Below are 14,091 nucleotides of genomic sequence, written 5' to 3'. Positions count from 1 at the left end.
CAACGATCACGGAGAGACTTAGGATTGTCTGGGTAGCTGGACAAGCTGTCTCGCTTCTGCTCATTTACTTATCCTCTCAGATCTGTCTGATGGCGTTTGGTGACTATGGTACTAGAAGCTCATTACTTATATTAGGTAAGTTTCCTGCTAGAAATACAGACAGGTGTGCCTCTTTCACAGGTTTCATTGTCCAGGATTAACAGGTTTCAGATGTAATTTAAGGAGCTCCAAAGTTTTCAATTTCCTCCAACAGCCTTCTAAAATGTCCATGCCTTTAACCTAAAGCCTTATCCTTTTGCTATGATACCAAGATATAAATCTGTTTCAGTTGTTCTACAAATACCTGCAGGTTCCTACACAGGCCCACTCCTGCTAGACTTGTGCTGAGGACAATCTACAAAGGGTTCTCCAGATAATACCAGCGCCTGCACCAGCTCCTGGGGCTTCACCATTGGTACTGACTCTCTAGGATCATGTGGGCATCTATCCAGTAACTGAAATCTGGTTTTAAAGGGCATATCTGCTCTCATGTCTCGCTCATTCACCCCGCCTCTGGTGTGAGAGAATTGTCTGTATTCTGTCAATCATATTTTAATAAAACACTGATTGGCCAGGCGGGCAGGATAGGTGGGAAAGCCAGACAGGAAGTAGAGGTGGAGCAAAGAGACTGGGAGCATTCTGGGAAGCAGGAAGCTCCCTCCGCAGTTCTGCCCAGACCATCGGAGAGGAAAGATGTAAGCTGTTACTCTGAGAAAGGTACTGAGCCGTGTGGCTAACATAGATAACGATAATGGATTAATATAAGTTACAAGGACTAATAAGAAACCTGACCTAATGGGCCAATCAGCTTTATAACTTATAGAGTTCTCTGTGTGGTTGATTCTCTCTGGGACTTGCCGGTTGTGGGGTACGGGGGGGGGGGGAATCAGATACTGGTGCGGGAGAATTATCTGTATTCTGTCAATCATGTATTTTAATAAAACGCTGATTGGCCAGGCAGGAAGTATAGGCGGGTCAACCAGACAGGAAGTAGAGGCGGAGTAATGAGAATAGGATAAGGCTAGGGAGGAGAAAGGTTCCTCAGCCACTCCTGCGCAGACCACTGAAGAGGCAGCATGTAACTTGCCCAGCTGAGAAAGGTACGGAGCCATGTGCTAATGTAGATAAGGATAATGGGGTAACATAAGTTATAAGAGTTAACAAGAAGCCTGACCTAATGCACCAATCAGTTTATAACCTTATGGAGTCCTGTGTGTAATTTCTCTTTGGGATTTGCCAGCTGTTGGGGTACCGGGCGGGACGGAAACCCCAACAAGCCGGCCCCTCATGTTACAAGATACCCCAACAAGCCGGCCCTCATGCTACACGCCTCTTCTGTACAACCAGGGCACTTCTCTGGTCCTTCCATCCTGGCAGTTGTCACCCTTCCCATGGCTAGCCCCCTTCATAGGGCTGATGATAACAATCTATTTTTTTTTCTCCTAGCGACCTGCCTTCTCAGCTCTCTCAAGGAACAGATGTCTGAGGTCTCCAGGATGACACCCACACCTCCTACTGAGCCTGAGCCCACCAATTCCCAACTCCTCCCCTCCTTGCATCATCCCAAACCTGCAGGAAGCAGCCAGACATAAACTCAGAGTTCATATACTCACAGTCTGGGATGTTCGGGTAGAAGTTTCACCCCAGTCCCTGGCATCCATATACCCAAAGAGTCTGGGATGTTCTAGTGAAAGCTTCACTCCAGCCCCTGGCATGCATATCCCCAAAGAATATGAAATGTTTGGAGGGAAGCTCCATCCCAAGCCCCTATCGCTTTCCAAACCCTGTTGCATCTTAGCCTGCCAAATGATGACCCTTACCCCAGAGAAGCTCAAGACCATTTCCACAGGGTATTTATACTGCCCCCCCAGAAAACAGGCATGTGTTTTTCCAGTGTTTCTTTCCCATCTCCTCTCTGGGGAGCTAGGAAATCATCTGGGAGTATTTTATCCATTAAACGTGGGCTTTTTCTAATTTGGTTTAATTTGGTCTGATTTGGATTGTTGCATTGGTGGAGAGGGTTATCAGGGTGAAGAAATGTTTCACTGCCCAGGCCAAGAGACCAAGAGACTGATATAACCCAAACGACTGAGCTCTTCAGAGGAAGGGAAGCAGAAGCCCAGCCCTGGGGAGCGAGAGGTTTAGGGTCGGAATGGGGTGAGAAGTGCTGGCAGGAGTCACAGGTACTGAGTAAGGCTTGTCCTGGCTTTGTGACCTAACATTTTAGCCTTCTGTTGATGATAAGGGCTGATCTCTTTTATAACAATTTCCTGCTGGAAATTGGAGTATTGTTGCTAGGGCCCAGGAAGGCAGAATAATGGACAAAGGATGGGAAGAGAGAGGAGCACAAGCTACTTGGCTTTGCTGCCTGGGATCTGTGGGACCACCTGGGGCTAAGGATGCTTTGGAGCAGTCAGTGATGCAGAGGCTCAGGCTGGTCAGGAATTCAGCCAGAAGCACCTAGGGCTGGCACATTTGGAACAGTCTTAGTCTTCCGTTCACTGGAAATCTGTTGGGACAGATAAAGAGCAGGGACAACAAGTAAAATTAAGGTGTTTAGGGGAAATGTTTAATCTCGGGTGTACATTTGAAATTTCCAGGCCCGTGGTCTGGCAGTTGGGGGAAGGGAGTCACAAGACCAGGGAAGAATAAAATATATCTTAAAAAAAATCACACATAGTGTAACTTCTCCCACTCAAGTCACACTTTCCCAGTTTAAGAACTGGAGATGAGTGTTCTGGGAATTATTTCATTCAAATGAACTAAGGTCATGGGGAATATGTCATATCTTTATAGGACAAGACCCTGTTGCATGGGAGGGAGGGTGGCCTATGTGGGAGTTACCAGGGATAACTTGTTCATAGCACTGAAAAGAAAAGAGTTCTCTCCTCTCTTGTCCCAAGTCTTACCTCCTGGGATTGAAGTTTCTGTAGCAGGGTTGAGCCCAAATGCTTCCCTGCTTCACTGTGTTCTCTTCCCATTCTTATGAGCACAGCAGAAATAAGAGCCAAGTGGCCCAAATCAGCTCCTTAAGGAGTGCAATCAAGAAGGAGATCTGAAACTACTTCAGAGACTGAGCCCAGCTCAGGAAGTTGGAGGGTCATTCATTAGCATCTTAAGAAGACTCTGGGGAAGAGACTGCAGACCACTGTGATCAAACAAGTGAAGGCCTTGACTGCTGGCTGCTTTGGACACCCATGGGGCAGCAGGACAAGGTCCCAGAGTGTGGCCATCAGCATCAATGGCAGCTGATATAAAGTGACCACTTGTTTTTTTAAAATTTATTTTTATTATTTATTTATTTTTGGCCTAAAATCCCCTGCTAATATGTGACTTGTGGGGTTGTGGGGAAAGCAAGGGCTTCAGCACTAGAAACCTGAGTTCAAATCCCTGTGTTTCCATCTTGCCTGTGAAGGCAAGTCCCCGAGGCTCCTAGGCACACTCGGATGTTGGTAACTAATTAGGTTCAAAGGGGTCCTTGGTAAGTACCCAGTGCTAGTCCACTCCCTACAAATTGGAGTTCAACAACCATCTCTGCATCTGTTTATGTGGGAGCATCCTCCTGGACTCCAGGACATCTGTATCCACTTTTGTGGTGATCAAGGGATCCAGCAGGTTCTGGGACAACCACCAGCTGTCCATGGCAGATATACTGCCTGCTCCCTTCTGGTGAGATGTTCTGAGATATTTGTACACTGTGTGAAGGTCTATTGCTGTGATTGGTGTAATAAAAAGCAAACAGTCAATAGCTTCAGGAGGTTTAGGTAGGACTTCCTGAGACAAAGAGGACTCTGGGAAGAAGAAAGGCAGAGTGGCCAGCCAGACACAGAAAGGAGACCGATGGAAGAGAGGTCATACCACATAATAGGACATAGATTAATATAAAGGGGTTAATTTAAGTTATAAGAGCTAATTGAAACAAACCTATGCTATAGGCTGAGCTTTCATAATTAATAAGAAGTCTCTATGTCATTATTTGGGAGGTGACTGGCAGGCAGAGAAAGACTTGCTACAGTGAGATCACTGTAGAGGGGTCAGTTGGAGTGAACAGTGCTTTGAGGACAGCATATACCTTCCCAGAATACTTCTTGGGGTCCAGTTTCTGTGGCCTGCAGTTGTTGAGTCCAGGGGGGTTGTGCAGAAATGGGGATAGACCACCAAAGTTTAATAAATCAGAAGCAAACTTTATTCCAGAAACGAGAATCCAGGAAAAAAAATAAAAAATCTCCATGGGACACAAAAAGTTTATCAGCTAGCTGAGACCACAGCCAGAGGTGGATTTTGTAAGGCTGTGGCAGAGGCTGGTTTCTGAACCCACCTTTTTTTATAGTAGGGGCACCAAGCATTAGGCATGAACAGAGGAATTTTTGCAATCTCAAGGTAAAACTCAGATACAGATTGCCTTACTTTACAGTCTCCATTAACAGAGTTTTTCAGTTAGTGTTTGCACTTAATCTATTGTCTTCCTTGGTACTTCCAGGTGGTGTTTACTGAAGCCCTGTGCTCTCCCCTTTGATGCTGCCAGTTTCACATAGCAAGGATAATGCATAACCCAGAGGTCATGTGTCTATTTTCTAAATGTTGACTCAGCTCATATCCCTGGGCTAGCTCTCAATGTGCAGAGAGATGCTTTGGCCTTGTAAACAGAGCTATGGGTTGTAAAACGAAATAACCCACTGTTAATAGTTAATCCTCAGGCTAGTAAGAAAGCTGCTGACAGTCTGTTCTCGTTTTCCTAGAATTACAACTTTATAATTTTTTTTATTTTTACATTCCTATTTTAGAATCTACATTTTTACATTCTTATTCTTGGACCCTTCACTGTAACCCCCTGCTTGTCTCCCCTCCTTTCTATCAATTGATATGATAGAACACTCTGACCAAAAGTAACTTAAAAAGGAAAGGGTTTATTTGCCATACACTTCCACGTCACAGTCCACTACTGAGGGAGAGCAGGGCAGGAACTCAATCAAAGCTGAAGCAGAAACCATGGAGGGATGCTGCTTGCTGTATCACTCACAGGCTCATCCATAGCTAGCTTTCTTATACAACCCGGGGCCAGTCACTTAGGGATGGTGTTGCCCATAGTAGGCTGAGCCCTCCTGTATTCATTAATATTTAAGACAATCCCCTACAGATGTGACCACAGGCCAAAGAGATCTAGGCAATTTTTCAACTGAAGTATTCCTCTCAGGTGCCTTTATTCTGTTGTCAAATTGACAATTAAATTAAAGCTAACTAGGACCATGCCCCAGGCCCTTGTCTGGCACTATTAAAAAAGAGATACCAGGGGCTGGAGAGATGGCTCAGAGGGTAAGAGCACTGGCTGCTCTTCCAGAGGTTCCGAGTTCAATTCCCAGCAACCACATGATGGCTCATCACCAACTGTAATGAGACCTGGTGCCTTTCTTGCCAGCAGCACATTGTATGCTTAAAAAATAAAATAAATCTTGGAAAAAAGAAAACAAACAAACAAAAACAGGAAGGCTTGGTTGGTATGTCCCAGGCATACCAAGTCAGACCAAAAATAAAAAAAGAATTTAAAAAAGATAAAGAAAAAGTGATACCCTTTACCCTGGGAGGCTGAGCTGGTCAAAATGAAACCAAATGCTTCCCAGGGTCAATTGGCAAGAAATCCCAACTGAGAGCAAAGTTGACAGGGAAGAGAATGTAGTTGAACTGGGCATGGCAGTGCAGATCTGTGGCCCCAGCCGCGTCTGAGGCAGGAGGATCATGAGTTCTAGGCCAGGCTGGGATATAGAGAAAGCGCTTGTCTTAAAAAGCAAAGCAAAAATAAATGAAAGGACAAGAAAGGAAAATGTAGTTAAGAGAGAGAACGGCGGCAGATTCCCAAGTCTCCACTAACATTTCCTTAGAATTAGGCTGCTTCTGTCATTTCACTTCCATGAATGAACACCTGGACTCCTGTTTTGAAAGCATAGGTCAATCTTGAGTTTGTTTTCTGGATGATCCATCATTCAGTCTTGTTAGCATTCTCATCAGGAGGAGGGATGTGCTGTCCTGGCTGAGGCTGTGGACTTGGGTGCAGTTTCTTCTTAGGAAAGCTGGGAAACCATCACCTCTGACGGTTGCTTGGAGGGGAAACATGTTTACACCATTTCATTAGTTCAGATGTTTTCAGCCGCAGATCGCAGAAATTCTAAGTTAAACTGGCTTAAGTAAGAGGGAACTTTATTTTTTAATTGATACTTATTGAGTTCTACATTTTTCTCTGCTCCCCTCCCTGCCTTTCTCCTCCCCTTCAGTCCTCCCCCAAATGCTCCCAGTTTACTCAGGAGATCTTGTCTTTTTCTACTTTTTACTTCCCATGTAGATTAGATCTATGTAAGTCTCTCTTAGTGTCTGTATTGTTGTCTAAATTCTTTGGGATTGTGGTTTGTAGGTTGGCTTTGCTTTATGTTTAAAAACCACCCATGAGTGAGTACATGTGATAATTGTCTTTCTGGGTCTGGGTTACCTCACTCAAAATAGTGTTTCCTAGCTCCATTCATTTGCCTGCAGAATTTAAGATGTCATTATTTTTTCTGCTGTGTAATACTCCATTGTGTAAATGTACCACATTTTTCTTATCCATTCTTCGGTCTAGAGGCATTTAGGTTGTTTCCAGGTTCTGGCTATGACAAACAAAGTTGCTACGAACATAGTTGAGCACATGTCCTTGTGGCACAATTGTGCATCTTTTTGATATATATGCAAAAGTGGGATTATTGGGTCTTGAGAAAGGTTGTTTTCTAATTTTCTGAGAAATCACCACACTGATATCCAAAGGAGTTGTACCAGCTTTCATTCCCACCAGCAATACAGAAGTGTTCCCTTTTCCCCCACAACCTCTCCAGCATAAGTTGTCATCAGTGTTTTTGATTTTGGCCATTCTTATAGGTTTAAGATAGAATCTCAGAGTTGTTTTGATTTGCATTTCTCTGATGACTAAGGATATTGAACATTTCCTTAAGTGTCTTTCAGTCATTTTAGATTCAAGAGGGAACTTTTAAGTCCAGCTGTGGTGCCACAGGTTTATAATCCCACAGGGGATACAGGGGTGGGTTGTGGGATGGATCATGAGTTTGAGGCCAGTTTGAGCTGGATAGTGGGTGAAAAAGAGAAACAATTTACTTCACACAACAGAAAGTTGAGAAGTCAGAGAATTTCAGCATTGGTTAATTCAATGGTTTGGCTATACCGTGCAAAATTCCACTTTTCTTTTTATTTATCTTTGCTTTACGTGTGTGAGCATTTGTCTGTGTGTATGTAGGTGCACCACGAGTATGTGTGCGTTCAGGGAGGTCAGAAGACAGTGTCAGATCCCTTGGGACTTGAGTTAAGAATGGTGGGGCGATTCTGTGGGGATGCTGGGAGCTGAACCCAGGTCTTCTGCATGAACAAGTACTCTTAACTCTTGAGACATCTTACAGCCCCAAGATTCCACTTCTCTCAGTCTCTCTGCCATTTTCTGCCTCATGATTTCCTTTGGGTAGTGGCTTTCCTTCATCCTGGCTTCTGATTTTGAGGTAGGGGCTGAGTCTAGTGTTTTACCTACTTCTCTGTTGCTGTGAAGAGACAACATGACCAAAGCAAGCCATGAGAGAAAGCCTTTAATTAGAAGCTTGCTTACAGTATCAGAAGGTAAATCCATGGCCACCCCCTCACAGTAGCTGAGCGCTTACATCTTATCAAAAGCATGAGGTGGAGAGAGAGAGAGAGAGAGAGAGAGAGAGAGAGAGAGAGAGAGAGAGAGAGTTAACTGCGAATGATTGATGTTGGCTTTTGAATCCTTGAAGCCCACACCTAGTGGTACAACTACTCCAACAAGACCATATCTCCTAATCCTTCCCAAATAGTTCTGCCAACTGGGGACTAAACATTGAAATACATGTATCTATGGGGGTTATTTTTATGAAAAACAGCACCTCTGGGTTTCTCATCCTGACATGACACTCTTTAGAGGATGACAAGGGACTTATGTACAAGTTCTTGTTCTGCATCTTACTCTTAGAAACTACTGAACCATTCTATTGTCTATTGCTCTCCTGGTTTGTAATTAGTCAGGATAAACTATGTTATAGATCTGTAACAAAATGTCCTTAAGCCTTGGTGACTCCAGATAAGTCTGCTTTTCTCAGTTGCTTGTTCTGCTAGGTCAGTAAAGGGGCTGTCTTAGTCTCACTTCCTGCTGCTATGAGATAATGCTCTGAAAGAAGCTGTGTAAGATAAAAAGGTATATTTTGGCTCACAGATCAAGGGGGGCAATCCATCATGGTCTGATGTCACGGTAGCAGGATCTTGAGACAGTCACAAGCGAGAAACGGTGATGAATGCCTGTGCTCTGCCAGCGTTCTCATTTTTATACATCCTTACCCAAGGCCAGAGAATGGAGTTGCCCATGTAAGGGTGAGTCTTCCCACTTCAAGGAACCTAATCAATGTAATTCTTCACTGTCCATCCCGGGGATGAAATAATTCTTCCCAGGTATGATGGCAGGTTAATTTCCTAGGTGATTCTAGACCCTGTTGAGTTCACAGTGAATACTAGCAATCACAGGGGCTTACTCTCCCTCAGGTCACTCAGGGACCACACTGAAGAACCAGTGCTATCTAGAACCTTGTCGGTGGAAGAGCAAAGGGAACATAGCCCTGGTGAGTCTCTCACTGGCCTCCAAATGCTGTAGTTTTGAAATGACACACACGGCTTCTGCTCATGGCACCAGTTAGGGTGTTATGGCCCCACTCAAGCACAAAAGGACCAGGAAAATTTGGACACACAATGCTAAAAATTGCTACACCTGCTCTCATTTTCCAAGAGAGGGTCACATGATCATTTTAAAGCTAATCCCTGGCAGGCAGTCTAGGATAGCCAAGACTGGTTTACACCAGACATTTGGATGGTGGTGAGTGGTGACTGAGCTTGTACAGAGACCTCCACAGCCTGTAAATGTGGCTGTGATAGTGGGGGTGCACACTGAGAGGGTGCTCTGACATTCTTCTGCCTCTAGGTGGGTCTAAGTCAGGATGTCTTTTCCTTTCTTCCTTCCTTCCTTCCTTCCTTCCTTCCTTCCTTCCTTCCTTCCTTCCTTCCTTCCTTCCCTTCCTCCCTCCTTCCCTTCTTTCCTCTCTCCCTCCTTCTCTCCTTTTCTCTTCTTCTTTCCTTTCTTTGTTTTTTTTTTCTTTTTGAGACAGGGTTTTGTTCTGTGTAGCAGTTATGGTTCTCCTGGAACAGGTTGGCCTCAAACCTACAGATATTGGTCTAGCTCTGCCTCCTGAGTGCTGGGATTAAAGGTGTGTGCCACCACCGCCTGGCCCCACTCTGATATTTCATCACATTGTCTATCTCATTTCTTAAAAAAATTATTGCCCCTGCTATTTTTTTAAAGCTTTGTTTATTATTTGTGTGTTTCATTTATGCCTGTATGAATTTATGTGTGCCATGTGCATGCAAGAGTAAATAGAGGTAAGAAAAGTGTGCTGGATGCCCTGGAACTGGAATTACATATAGTTGTAACACACTCAGCATGGATGCTGAAAACTGAACTTGGGTCCTCTAGAAGAACAGCAGGTGCCCTTAACCATGGAGCCACCTCTCTGGTTCCCACCTCTGTTTTCTTAATGACAAGACATGGGGAAGCCATGATACTTAGTCTGGAGGCATTAGTCCATAGCACTCTCACTTCATGGCATGCTGAGACAGACAGATCCTGGTTGTGTGGTTACTGAAACGTCTGTGAAGAACTGATGGCCTTTGAAGTGACCTACTAGTGCCTGATGACACCAGCTTTGTAGACTTTCATCCAACACCTGCACAGAGGTCTTTGTGCTAATCCCTAAGAATGGTAGATATTTTTTTTTAGTTCAAAGTCTATAACATATCATGGCATGTCATGATGCATCTAAACCCTTGCAATCTTGCCTTTAGTTGGACGGGCCTCTGTGCCTGTCTATGCCCCCAGTGTGTGGTATGGCTGTAGTTATCTTGGGGACTTAGTGAACATACTTAGGATAGCAAGGCATGACTGTTCTCAAAACAAGAACCAAGACAGGGAAAATTTAATGAGTATCTGTGTGGGATGAACTCCATTTCTTTCCTCTTCCTCATAGTCTTCCTCTCCTCTTCCTTCTTCTGTGCTAGGGGTGGATCTCAGAATCTTGCCACATTCCCAGGCTTTAGTTTTAGAAACAGCATCTCACTATGTAGCCCAGGCTGGCCTTGAATGCATGTTCTTCCTGTCTCAGTCTGTTAAGCTTTGGGATTACAAGCATGTCCACACTGCAGGCTTGCAGAGGTGAATGATTTATGAGAGCATGTAGATTTTAGAGTTCACACCCCAAGGGTTCTGGTTTAATTTTGGAGATGCAGTAATGCCTGGAATTGGCATTGTTCTGGGCATTCCCGAGTGATTCTAAAATACAGGTTTGAGCAGGACATGTGTTCTTCTTGAGAGAGGCCAGCCCCACACTTTCCTGTGAGCACCATATGAGAATAGAGAAGGTTGAGTGGGCAGTTGCTGCAAGGCTCACCCTTCGCCCATGCATGAGAATAGATTGGCCATGGAATGTCAGTTTCCAAGAGCAGGGGACAGGCTAAGTGAGAGGGGATGGGAAGGACTCTCTAAAAGGTGACACCCAGCATCCATCCATTTGAGACACTGACAGAAGCTAGACAGACTGCTGAACACTGAATACTTGTGTTTCCTCAAAAGTCACATGCCGAAGCCAATCCCCAAATGTGACAATTGACTGGTTACATGATTGTAATAAGAATGCCTGACAGAAACACTTAAAGGGAGGGATGGATTGTCTTACTCACGAGTTGAAGTATTTCAGAGCAATGTAGTGGGGGCGATGAGGCAGTGTGGTCTGTGTGGTGGGAGCTTGTGGCTGTTTCTTCACATGGTGCAGATCTGGGTGCAGACAGCACAAGATGGAACCAAAGTCAGGTTATAAAGCTCAGATCTCAGATCTCCCAAAATGGCACCCTCCACCTGGGAACTGGGTAATCAAACACATGAGTCCATGGGGGAGACTTTTAAGACCCAGTCTAACAGATGGTGTTAAGAGACTTTGTTGTTTGTGGTAATTCATTGCCTGGAATCCCAGCTGATGCAGGAGGTTTGACAGGAGTTTGGGATCATCTTGGATTGCTTAGTAAGTTACAAGTCTAGTCAGAGTTCCATTGCAAAACCCTGTCTCAAAACCAAACAGTAAGAACAAAGGAGAGATGGGGTAGGGCCTTTAGGAGAGATTGGGTCACGATTGATAAGCACTGTGTCTTATTGAAAGATTGGTGAGCACATGATTAGAGAGTATTGTGTCTTTTTGAAAGAGTCCCTAGAGACCGCATTGACCACTGGCCAAGTGAGATCTCAGCCAGACAGCTGTCTTAAAGAATGGGGCCTTACTTAATATCAAATCTTTTGAAACTTTGACATTAGACATGCCAGCATCCAGAGTCATGCAAAAGTCTTTTGTTAGCTACGTGATGCTGTGGTCCTTTTGTGACTGCAGACCGAACAGATGAAGGCATAGGCCCATGGCAGGAAGACCTCGCAGACTCATGTCTGGAACCAAGATGAATCTAGTGTGGCTAAAGTAAGTCACCCTGGTTGGTTCAAGACTCTGGCAACCCTGATCACTTTGGCAGCTTCATCTGAGCCAAAAGACAAAAGGAAGGCTGGTATGAGGAAGGGAGAGAAGGCACAGAGCCAGATGTGCAGACCTAGTAGGATTTAGGGGATAAGCACTTCCTTTTTTTTGCCAGACAGGGAAGCCTTGGAACATGGCCACATGTGTTTTGAGGGGCAGCCGAGCCTCTGCAACAGAAAGGAAAGAGCCAGCATAGTACTGAGCTGACCCAGGATTCCAGGCTCGGCTCAAGTTGCCCTACTCCAGGCGCCCCTGAGCCCCTCTGTCTTCATTATTTAAGGCGATGCTTATGTCCGACTTAACCCAGCCAAGGAGGGGCTGCCTCCATAAAAAGCTCTGAAAATGGGGCCCAGGTGGCTTTCAGAGCTTCCGCAGACGAACATAAGCTTCAGTGAGCGGACTGTAACTATCTGTTATATTAATTAGGCTGCTGGATAATAGGGTGTTCGATGGTTATTGCAGTCTGTAAATCCTGTAGTAAACACGGGTAGGAGCCTGGAGCTGGCAGGGGTTCCTGCCTTACAGAAAAGAGTCTTGGTCCTTTCTTGTCAATGGGGTTTGAATTCAGGGTGAGTTTAAGTTCTGGAAACTCAGATGATTTGGGCGAGAGAGGTCCAGCCATGTGGTCCATCTGCTCTTGTATGGTTCTAGGTAGACACATCTGTGTCCTCAGCTAGTAAATGGGCTACCAGTGTGGCTAACTGGAGTTTGCTGTGGCGGGGACATCTTTGGAAAGTGCCTGGTCCCTGGTTTGGAAGCCAGTGCTGTAGACCCACAACTCTGACGTGGGAGGTGATGCATGCTGTGAATATGTTTTATTGCCATTGATTAATAAAGAAGCTGCTTTTGACCAATGGCTTAACAGAATACAGCAGAGGAGAAAACGCGAGCTGCCAGTCTGAACCTTTCTGATAAGCCACGAGCCTCGTGGTAAAATATAAAATAATAGAAATGGGTTAACCAAGGATATAAGAATTAGCTAACAATGCACTTAAGTGATTGGCCAAGCAGTGATTTAATAAATACAGTTTCTGTGTGGTTATTTCATTGTCTGGGCAGCCGAGAGTGAACAAGCGGCCTCCTACAACACAACTCTGGGGTGAAGCCACACACAAGAACTTGGTCCCTTATACAGTTTACTTATAGTTTTTATTTTAAAAATGATTCTGAGAAACCAGAAGGCCTATGGTGACCTGCCTAAGGTTACACAAACAAGACAGGCAAGGATCTACTTCTCTGGTACCAATCAGCTGTGCCCACCTTGATCCTGATTTTTGAGACCTAACATGCTTCTCCTGTCTCCCTTCCCACTCCCCTTCTCTCTGAGCCCTTGATTGCAGGCCTGTCCCCACATTTTCAGCCCTGCCGGCAGAAGGCCCCCACTTACAATCCACCACCAGCCTATATGCATGTCTCCCTAGTAAGTCTGTTCTCCTTTGGGCCACCTAGTTGTGGGTACATGGAGATTCAAAGAGGCAGAGATTGCTTCTGAACCCTTGCTCATGGATACTATTTTCATGCTTCAAAACTGTTTCTGAGATGGTTGTGAGGGAATATGCTTAAACTATGCCTATAATCCTAGCATTTGGGGGCCGAGGCAGGGAGACCTGGAGTTCTCCAGTCAGGCAGATCCAAGCAGTAAGTTTCAGGCCAACCTGGGCTATCAAGGGAGAGATCCTATTTAAAGAAAAAAAATCAAAGCCAATCAAACAAACAAAAAATCAAGAAAGACTGGGCGCATAGGTCATGTGTACAATGCTTACCTTGTAGGTTCAAGGCTGTGGGTTTGGTCCCCAGCATTGCAAACAAACAACAAAGAAAATCATGCTTCTGTGTGACTCTGTACTGGCTGGGTTTTGTATGTCAACTTGAGAAACGCTAAGAGTCATTGGAAAGGAAGGGGAAATGCCTCCATGAAACCCAGCTCTAAGGCACATTTTCTATTAGTGATCAATAGAGGAGGGACCAACCCATCGTGGGTGGTACCATCTCTGGACTAGTTATCCAGAGTTCTCTAAGAAAGCAGGCAGAGTAAGCCAAGGGAAGCAAGCCAGTAAGCAGCACCCACCCATGGCCTCTGCATCAGCTCCTGCTGCCAGGATCCTGCCCTGTTTGAGTTCCTGTCCTGACTTCCCTTAGTGATGAACAGTAAAGTGTAAGTGTAAGACAAACTAACCATTTCCTCCCCAACTTCCTTTTTGGTCATGATATTTTTTTTTTCCAGACAAGACCCTAACTAAAACTGCCTCCAATGCAAGCCCTGGTTTAGGCTACAGATATCCCTCACAGGCCATAGCCACCTCCTCACTGGTCTTATGTTCCATGTCCTGGTCTTTCTGGTCTATCCCTTCACTCTTACCCACTTTTCCCTGACTTGTTCCCAGCCCGTCCATAACCT

General features: G+C 45.0%; 1 long non-coding RNA gene across 1 annotated transcript; it reads left to right on the top strand.

The window, feature by feature from the left end:
- Nucleotides 1-578: 578 nt before the first annotated feature.
- LOC148123335 (uncharacterized) lies at nucleotides 579-2,023 on the top strand. Its single transcript, XR_015737736.1, has 2 exons — nucleotides 579-756; nucleotides 1,486-2,023. It is a non-coding gene; the product is annotated as an uncharacterized LOC148123335 (long non-coding RNA).
- The last annotated feature ends 12,068 nt before the right edge of the window (nucleotides 2,024-14,091 follow it).

Source organism: Myodes glareolus, chromosome 1 (genome assembly GCF_982192425.1).
Source record: "Myodes glareolus chromosome 1, mMyoGla1.1, whole genome shotgun sequence".
In the NCBI taxonomy this organism is placed as follows: Eukaryota; Metazoa; Chordata; class Mammalia; order Rodentia; family Cricetidae; genus Myodes; species Myodes glareolus.
Note: the sequence above shows the minus strand (reverse complement) of the source record. Positions and strands in the feature narration are given on the sequence as shown.